Source organism: Phocoena phocoena, chromosome 3 (assembly GCF_963924675.1).
Source record: "Phocoena phocoena chromosome 3, mPhoPho1.1, whole genome shotgun sequence".
Classification (NCBI taxonomy): domain Eukaryota; kingdom Metazoa; phylum Chordata; class Mammalia; order Artiodactyla; family Phocoenidae; genus Phocoena; species Phocoena phocoena.
The window spans coordinates 158,381,777-158,390,134 of record NC_089221.1 but is presented as its reverse complement, the minus strand read 5'-3'; the positions used below and the strand labels follow the sequence as shown (position 1 = coordinate 158,390,134).

The 8,358-nt window shown below is 42.7% G+C and overlaps 1 pseudogene; it reads right to left on the bottom strand.

Annotated features, from left to right (window-relative positions):
* Nucleotides 1–568: 568 nt before the first annotated feature.
* On the bottom strand, nt 569–8,130 carry LOC136120352 (UDP-N-acetylglucosamine--peptide N-acetylglucosaminyltransferase 110 kDa subunit pseudogene; annotated as a pseudogene).
* Between the last annotated feature and the right edge of the window lie 228 nt (nt 8,131–8,358).

Here is an 8,358-nt window from a genome sequence, read left to right as displayed (position 1 = left end):
TGATATAGTGGTTTATAAAACCTATAAAAAGACTACACCAGCGAAGTCCCCATTTCTCTGTAGAGTTCAGAAACTAAAACAAGGAATATTTTAGCTTAAAACCTTATCTCAAGAGAATCATATACACTTCACATGAATAAAAATACCTGAAACCAAACATTTTTAAAAGCTCCAATACCCAAAATATAAAGAAAAATATTAATTCAGAAGACTCAATCAATCCATCATAATCACAAAACGGCTGGGCAATCTCTATCTCCCTTCCACACTCACCATCCATCCCATGGAAGACCAAGGGAGATCAGACCTTCCAGACTTACCTTCCAGACACCTGGCTGCTGCAAAATTCTGTGGAGACTCCTTGTGGAACAGCAGTTTCCCACCTCTTGTGTCTCTCCCTATCGTGATCATGATCATGCAGGAAGCAAGTCTGGCTGTGCTATTTCTTATCATTGTCTGTCACCCATCTGCAACATGGTATTGTACAGATAAGGAGAAAGTAGTTCCCTTTCCCCCAGAAGGTTGAGGCTCAGGTACAGGGTAATTCTCCTGTGCACACAGCCATTATTTAGGCCGACTCAGTGACTTCAACAGGCTTAATCATGTGATCAGGTTTGTTGCCAGCTGCGTAATGCTCCCACATCTGTAGATAGAGCCGCTCCAGGTCCATTGTGTATTGTTTGGTGTTGAACAGAGGGCTAGATGTTCTCTGCTTCCAGACTTTTCCACGAATTTTCTTCAGGTATTCTAGATCAGTTCCCAGTTTCACAGCTATGTCTTCATATTCTTGTCTGTTTTTAGCAATAAGCTCAAGACAGCCTAAACAAGTGAGCTGGGAAGCTGCAACTCGGGAAGCAAGAGTCTCTCCTGGCATAGTCACCATGGGTGTCCCTGACCAAAGGACATCCATCCCTGTGGTGTGTCCATTACAGAGTGGAGTGTCCAAGCAGACATCAGCCAGCTGGCCTCTCCGAACATGTTCCTCTTTAGGAGCAACAGGTGAAAAAATGATACGGTTCTGGGGAAGGCCCATATTTTGTGCGTACTGTTGAATATTAGGTTCTCCTACTGCTGGAAAACGCAACAGCCACAGTACACTATTGGGAACACGCTTCAGAATATTTGCCCACATCTGCAAAGTAGATGGGTCAATTTTATATAACTGATTGAAGTTACAGTACACGATGGCATCTTCCGGTAACCCGTACTGAGAACGTGTGGTTACAATAATGGTACGGGGAACCTCCTCTCCAGTGGCAGCCTTAATGTTGATCTGGGTAGTTGCCAGTCCATTGCTAAGACTGAATCCATTAATTGTTATCTGAATTTGTCCTCTGTTAATCATTTCAATAACTGCCTCTGCAATAGTATTCATAGGAATGACAGGCATATTAGGAGCTGTATTACTGCTGTCTGCACTGTCTCCTCCATCAGGACATTTCATCTTGACAATCTGCACATCTGGGAGACTATCAAGAAATGCTTTGAGGTCGATGCCATTCAGCACAATCCGATTGTCATAAATGTGCCCATTGGACTTCAAATCGATGACTGCTTTCTTCTTCAGGTGAGGGAACATATTGGCATGATCACCAATAAAGAAAGTATGGGGCATATAAGCCAGTTTCTCAGAATACTGCTCAGCAACTTCAGCAGGTGACGTTTCCTGATCAGTGATGATATAATCCATGAAAAGCACGCCACTGGTCCCAGGGTAGCCCAGCCACATTGCCTGAATAGGAGCTGGCCTGAGAGCAAAGAGTTCATTTCGAGCACCCCTGGTATAACCATTCAGATTTACAAGGATGTGTATACCATCTTGATGGATGCGATCAGCTGCTTTCCCATTGCATGGAATCTGAGAAAGATCAATGAAATGATGGGCTTCTGCCATCACCTTCGCTCGGAAGTTTGTGCCGTCATCTGGGCTCAGGGCATAACAGAAGACCTCAAATTTATCAGGATTGTGCATGCCTGGAATAGACTGCATAAGATGAGAAGTAGGATGATTCCCAAAGTCAGAACTCACGTATCCTACACGCAGTCGACCATCACTGAGCTTCAAGTCTTTTGGATGTTCGTACGGTGGTTTATAAAGGACACCAATCTCGTCCAAGCAGAGGTTCCCGTGGCTCTCAGCAATAGCCTTCCTGAAGCCATGAGAAAGAGGATAGAGCATACTATGATGAGGTTGCACAGAAGGCAACCTATTCTTCTCCAGCTGGTCGGCCACAATGCTGACCAACTTCTTCATTCGCTCATCATAGTCTGTCCAATCACAGACAATCTGCAGGCAATGAGCCAAATCACAATAAGCGTCAGGAGAGTCAGGTTCAAGCTTCAGAGCAGTGCGATAAGAAGCAATTGCTTCTGGAATATTCCCTGAATCCTTGTGAATGGAAGCCAGATTGCTGTGGGCATCCGCAAGTGCAGGGTTAATCTGAATGGCACGAGTATAACACTGCAAGGCTCCCTGAACATCCTGCATCTCCTTTAGAGTGTTTCCCATGTTACAGTAGGCGTCAGCAGAGGTAGGACTGATTCGAACAGCCTCCTTATAATGCATCAGAGCTTCCTGCAGTTTTCCCTGCTGCTGCAATACACTTGCTAAATTTGAATGGGCAACAGCAAACTCTGGGAAGACTTCTAATGCTTTACGATACAAGCGAACTGCCTCTTCAATGTTTCCCTGGTCTCCTTTGATATTGGCTAGGTTATTCAGAGAGTCTGCATGGGTGGGGCACAGCCGCAGAGCTGTGTTATAACAATCTTCTGCTTCGGCAACATGGCCCTTCTCTTCCAGAGCGTTGGCTAGGTTGCTGTAAGCATCAGGGAAATGTGGTTGCAATTCAATAGCTCGCCTGTAGGTGTCTATTGCCAGATCCATCAGGCCTTGCTCATAGTATACACCAGCCAGGTTGGCACACACCACGGCATGATTTGGGCTCAAGCTTAGGGCGCAAAGGTAAGCTGCCACAGCTCTGTCAAAAATCCGTGCCTCTTTCAAGACATTTCCTAAATTGATATAAGCATCCAGAAAATTGGGGTCAAGGGTGACCGCCTTTTCAAAGTGATGAATTGCAAGCCAAATCTCCCCTTGTGCATTGAAAACACAGCCAAGATTACTCCAAGCTACTGCAAAGTTCGGTTGCGTCTCCACTGCTTTCAAATAACATGCCTTGGCTCCTTCCAAACGACCCAGGGCTTTGAGCAGGTTCCCCAGGTCACTGCGAACACAGTACAAATCGGGATTGCACTGAAGAGCAGAGACGTAAGCTTGTATTGCCCCTTGCATGTCGCCTGCTGCTACCAAAGCGGCTGCCAGGTTAATATGACCATCGATGAAATCTGGTTTGAGATGCAATGCGTGCCGGTAATGCTCCATTGCTTCCTGCAACTGCCCTCTTTCCTTGTACACATTCCCCAAATTCGAATAGGCTTCTGCCAGAAGAGGGTTCTGTTTAATTGCCAGAGTACTAAAATGGGCAGATCTGTCCAGCCTTCGACACTGGAAGTGTAGAGATGAAAGTAATAAAAGTACTCCAGTATTGTCTGGCTCTTGTCTCCACAGCTGCATGCAGTGTCTCTCAGCTGCCTCAAAATCTCCTGCCTGATATTCTCGATGTGCCAACTCAGCTAACCCTTGGAAGGAAAGCATACGTTTCGTTGGTTCTGTGCTGTCGGCCACGTTGCCCACAGAAGACGCCTTCTGGAGCTTCTGGAGAGAGCGAGAAAAGGGGGTAATTGAGTCCCGCTGCCGCCACTACTGGCAAGAATGTTTCTAGAGGTAGCAAATACGAGGGCAGCAGCCGTACCACTGCTTTGGCAGGCTTAAGCGGCGGCAACAGTTACAGGCACCGAACCTTAGGAAGTCTGGTTGGCCACCTACCTCTCACGCTCTTGAAATCTTAATTCTTAACCCTGCCCTCTTCCACCATTTTTCTCCTAATCAGGGAATAAAAATTACCTATACACTTGCCTTAGAAGATATCAAAAGTCAGCAGTCCAAACACTTTTTAAATTTTTGTTTTCTGTCCAGTTGGAAAGGAAATACATGATTGACTTTACTTCATCGTTCATATAGTCAATGTGGAAAACATTAGGGCTGTGAATTTCAATACAGTAAGATCAGAAAATTTTAAATTGGCCTTCCCAAACCACTAATAAGTAATCAACGTTGTATATAATGCTAAAATCTTGGAGACTGAGTTTGATATTTTAAAAGTTCTGAAAGGATTAGCTAATTTCTCCTCATCATATTTCTCATGCCTCAAACCTGAGTATTACTTTTTAAAAAATAAATCTATTTATCTTTATTTATTTTTATTTTGGCTGCGTTGGGTCTTCAATGCTGCGTGCAGACTTTCTCTAGTTGCGGCGAGCGGGGGCTACTCTTTGTTGCGGTGCCCGGGCTTCTCATCACAGCAGCTTCTATTGTTGTTCCACAACTCTATGGGTTCCTTTTTAGGTCCTATGAAGAACCCTAGAAATTAGTTCATGGAATTATAAGTTTTTGCAAAATTGTCAAAAGTGAGATATTTTAACTTCCATCAGGTAAGACCAGCGTCTCTTTCTTTGCCAATTTTCCTTCTATCATATTCCGCTATGTTGGATCATATTGGAATGGCCACAGGCTTTTTTGAAATCTGGCTAAGGAGATTTTCTTTTTTCTGTGGTACGCGGGCCTCTCACTGTTGTGGCCTTTCGCGACGCACAGGCTCAGCGGCCATGGCTCACGGGCCTAGCCGCTCCGCGGCATGTTGGATCTTCCCGGACCGGGACACGAACCCGTGTCCCCTGCGTCGGCAGGTGGACTCTCAACCACTGAGCCACCAGGGAAGCCCTAAGGAGATGTTTTACGTCAGGCTATTATGTGATTTTCAGACACCGCCGTATGTAATTGACTATATACTATCCCATTACAGGAATAACTTCCAGTACTCATACTGACTACTCTACTGACTTAACCTAGCACAAGACACAGAAGCATAAGGACAAAAACCACCTTACAATATAGCCATGTCTTGCACTTCACAGCTCTCAAAGCATGTGCGTTTGAAGAAGAAAAAAAGAACTGAAAAGTACAAAACCAGAAGCTATTCTGTGGAAAATTATTTCAATCATCAGGCATGTGAAAGATAAGTCAAAGCTTCAGTTCTCATCAATGCTTAGTCAAAACGGAAATTTTCTTCTGTCAAGAATATACTCCAGGGGCTTCCCTGATGGCGCAGTGGTTAAGAAGCCACCTGCTAATGCAGGGGACAAGGGTTCAAGTCCTGGTCCGGGAAGATCCCACTTGCCACGCAGCAACTAAGCCGGTGTGCCACAACTACGGAACCTGTGCTCTAGAGCCCGTGAGCCACGACTATTGAGCCTGCGAGCCACAACTACTGAAGCCTCCGTGCCTAGCGCCCGTGCTCTGCAACAAGAGAAGCCACCGCAATGAGAAGCCTGTGCACCGCAACGAAGAGTGGCCCCCAGTCCCTGCAAGTAGAGAAAGCCTGCGCACAGCAACGAAGACCCAACACAGCCAAAAATAAAGAAAGAAAGAAAGAAAGAAAGAAAGAAATGAATATACTCCATCAACAATGTGTGTAATGGAATGGTGTGAATGAGTATTTTATCAGAATCCCTGTAATGTACAAACCTATAGCAGTACTGAAATCAGTAATGCATTTATAATAGTAAATACTTATGAGGAAGTAATCCATAGAGGTTTTCTCAAAGTTAACAATAAAAATTAATATGACATTATCAATAATAAATTGTGAAGCTGAAATAAACTTTTCTAAACTATTAATAACTAGAAGCAAATTCTAATCAACCATGTTACAAGAAATCTATGTCTAAAAACTACAAAGTTTATTTCTTAAAATTTTATTTCGAAAATACATAAACTGTCGTATGAGGAGGCAGTTAAAGAATACATAGCTAGAAGAGTGGGGGAAAAGTTTTATAGAGACACATCTGGCAGCAGTTAATTTTTAAATGTCATTTTTCTAGATTTTGTGACACCTATAGTATTGATATTTGAAAGCATTTAAAAAATTGTAATTTGAAGATTTGCTACTTCCACGTAGAATAAAATATTTTGAAGCAAAAGAACGTTTCCACTGAGAAAAACAAAAAAAAACAAATAAAATAGCCAGCATTCAATCAAAAAGTTCCAGACAAACCAAGAGATAGAATCATATGGCTAAAATTCTAAGAAAACAACAGATAATACAAAAATATTTATATAAGATATTGTGTATCTTTATCAGGAAAAGTCTTTATCAAGAAAAGACTTGAAATCATCAGAATTTATATTATATTTTATTTATTTGTATATTATATTTATATATAGATATTTATATATTTATATAAAGAACTTCAAGATAAAGCCCTAGTTAAGGCAGTGACAATAGCAGTAGCAGTGGGAGTGAAAAGAAATGGTTATATTCAAGCATATTTTGTCAGGAAAAGTCCAAGATCAAATATCTGACTGCATACATGGGATGGATAGACGGAGTGGGAAGAATCAAAGTTAACTATAGAGGTTCTAGTGAAGATGGGGTTGCCGTCACCCAACCCAAGGGGCTGCGATCATCCCCAAGGTCTAGGAGACTCAAAGGGAAGGTCATGGTCAGAGGCAAAGTTAATTGGTGGGAAAATGAGACTCCCAGTCTCTCCATCTCCTTACACCAGTTTTTTTTTTAACATCTTTATTGGAGTATAATTGCTTTACAACGGTGTGTTAGTTTCTGCTTTATAACAAAGTAAATCAGTTATACATATGTCCCCATAGCTCCTCCCTCTTGCATCTCCCTCCCTCCCACCCTCCCTATCCCACCCCTCTAGGTGGTCACAAAGCACCGAGCGCATCTCCCTGTGCTATGCGGCTGCTTCCCACTAGCTATCTATTCCTTATACCAGTTTTCTTTTTCTGCTCATATACGTAGCAGCATTTCATTCAAGGGGAAAGTCATTGATCTGACTGGTCAAATTACACAACATAGTTCAAGGCACATTTACAGTGGTTAGTTCCTCCACAATTTAGAAAGTCACATTCACAATTTCCCTCTTCCCTCTTCAGACTGTGCTACAAACCTACAGTAATCAAAACAGTATGGTACCGGCACAAAAACATCCATCACTGGAACAGAATAGAGAGCCCAGAAAGAAACCCATGCACTTATGGTCAATGAATCTATGACAAAGGAGGCAAGAATATGCAATGGAGAAAAGTCTGGGCTTCCTTAGGGATGGTTTCATCAATTAATTTGTTTTCTTAAATGGACCATACTTTTCCATGTCTTTGTATACCTTGTGAGTTTTTTGGTTGAACATTTGGCTTTCAAATGTTATAATGTGGTGTCTATGGAAATCAGATTCTCCCACTTTCCCAGGGTTTTCTGGGCTTTTGATTGTTGAAGGCTGTAGTAGTCTGTTTGTTTAGAGACCTTTCCAAACTAGCTTTGCAATGACTGTAATGACTTTGACTTTCCAAACTAGCTTTGCAATGACTCCTTATCGTATGTAGGCACTGAAGTCTCTGTTCCTTTAGTTCATGTTTAGCTAATGTTTTGACAGAGATGTCCTTGAATTCCTGCACCTAAGACAAACAAAAACAAATATACACAAGCACATCCACATGCACACTCAAAACCACACACCTCTCCCCATTGTGCAGATTGCTGGATCACTCCTTCAACATTTAGCTGACCTGCACTGAGTTCAGGGCTCAGCCCATGGTAAAAGCTTAGAGACTCCTCTGGTGTTTTCAGAACATGCATCTTATCTTGAGTATGCATGTGGCTTTCTTAATTTCTCTGGACACATGTGTACTTTTTGTATGTTCTAAGTTCCCAAAGAATCTCCCCCAACTTTTGCTCCTGCATCTTATGTGGTCTATTGTATTTCAATGCACAGTCTTCTGCCCCAGCCATCTGTGCTTTGTTAGTTCACCTTGTACTTTTTTTGAGCAATGACCGCTGCTTTTCCAGACTGTGTTCCAGGTTAGCTAAGACAGAGATAAGCATCTTGTGTCAGTCCTTCAGGTAGCTCCCAGACAGGTTAGAACAGATACACATAATAATCTGAGAGTACGGTCTCTTCTGCTCCCTCCTGAAGCTGGTTTGAGGGTCCCATACTACGAATGGTCTGCTGCTACTTTAAGACTATCACTGCATTAAGACTCCACCACTTTAAGACCATCTCTACACTAACAGTGGATGGGGCAAGGGCAAGTAAAAATGCCACAAAGCTTTCCTGCCATTTTCAAATTGCCTCTTCCCTGGTTCAGTATGTGTGTGGTTGCTGTAAATCTTTGGCTGATTTCAGGACTAAGAGAAACTCAAGGAACCCCACAACAAGAAA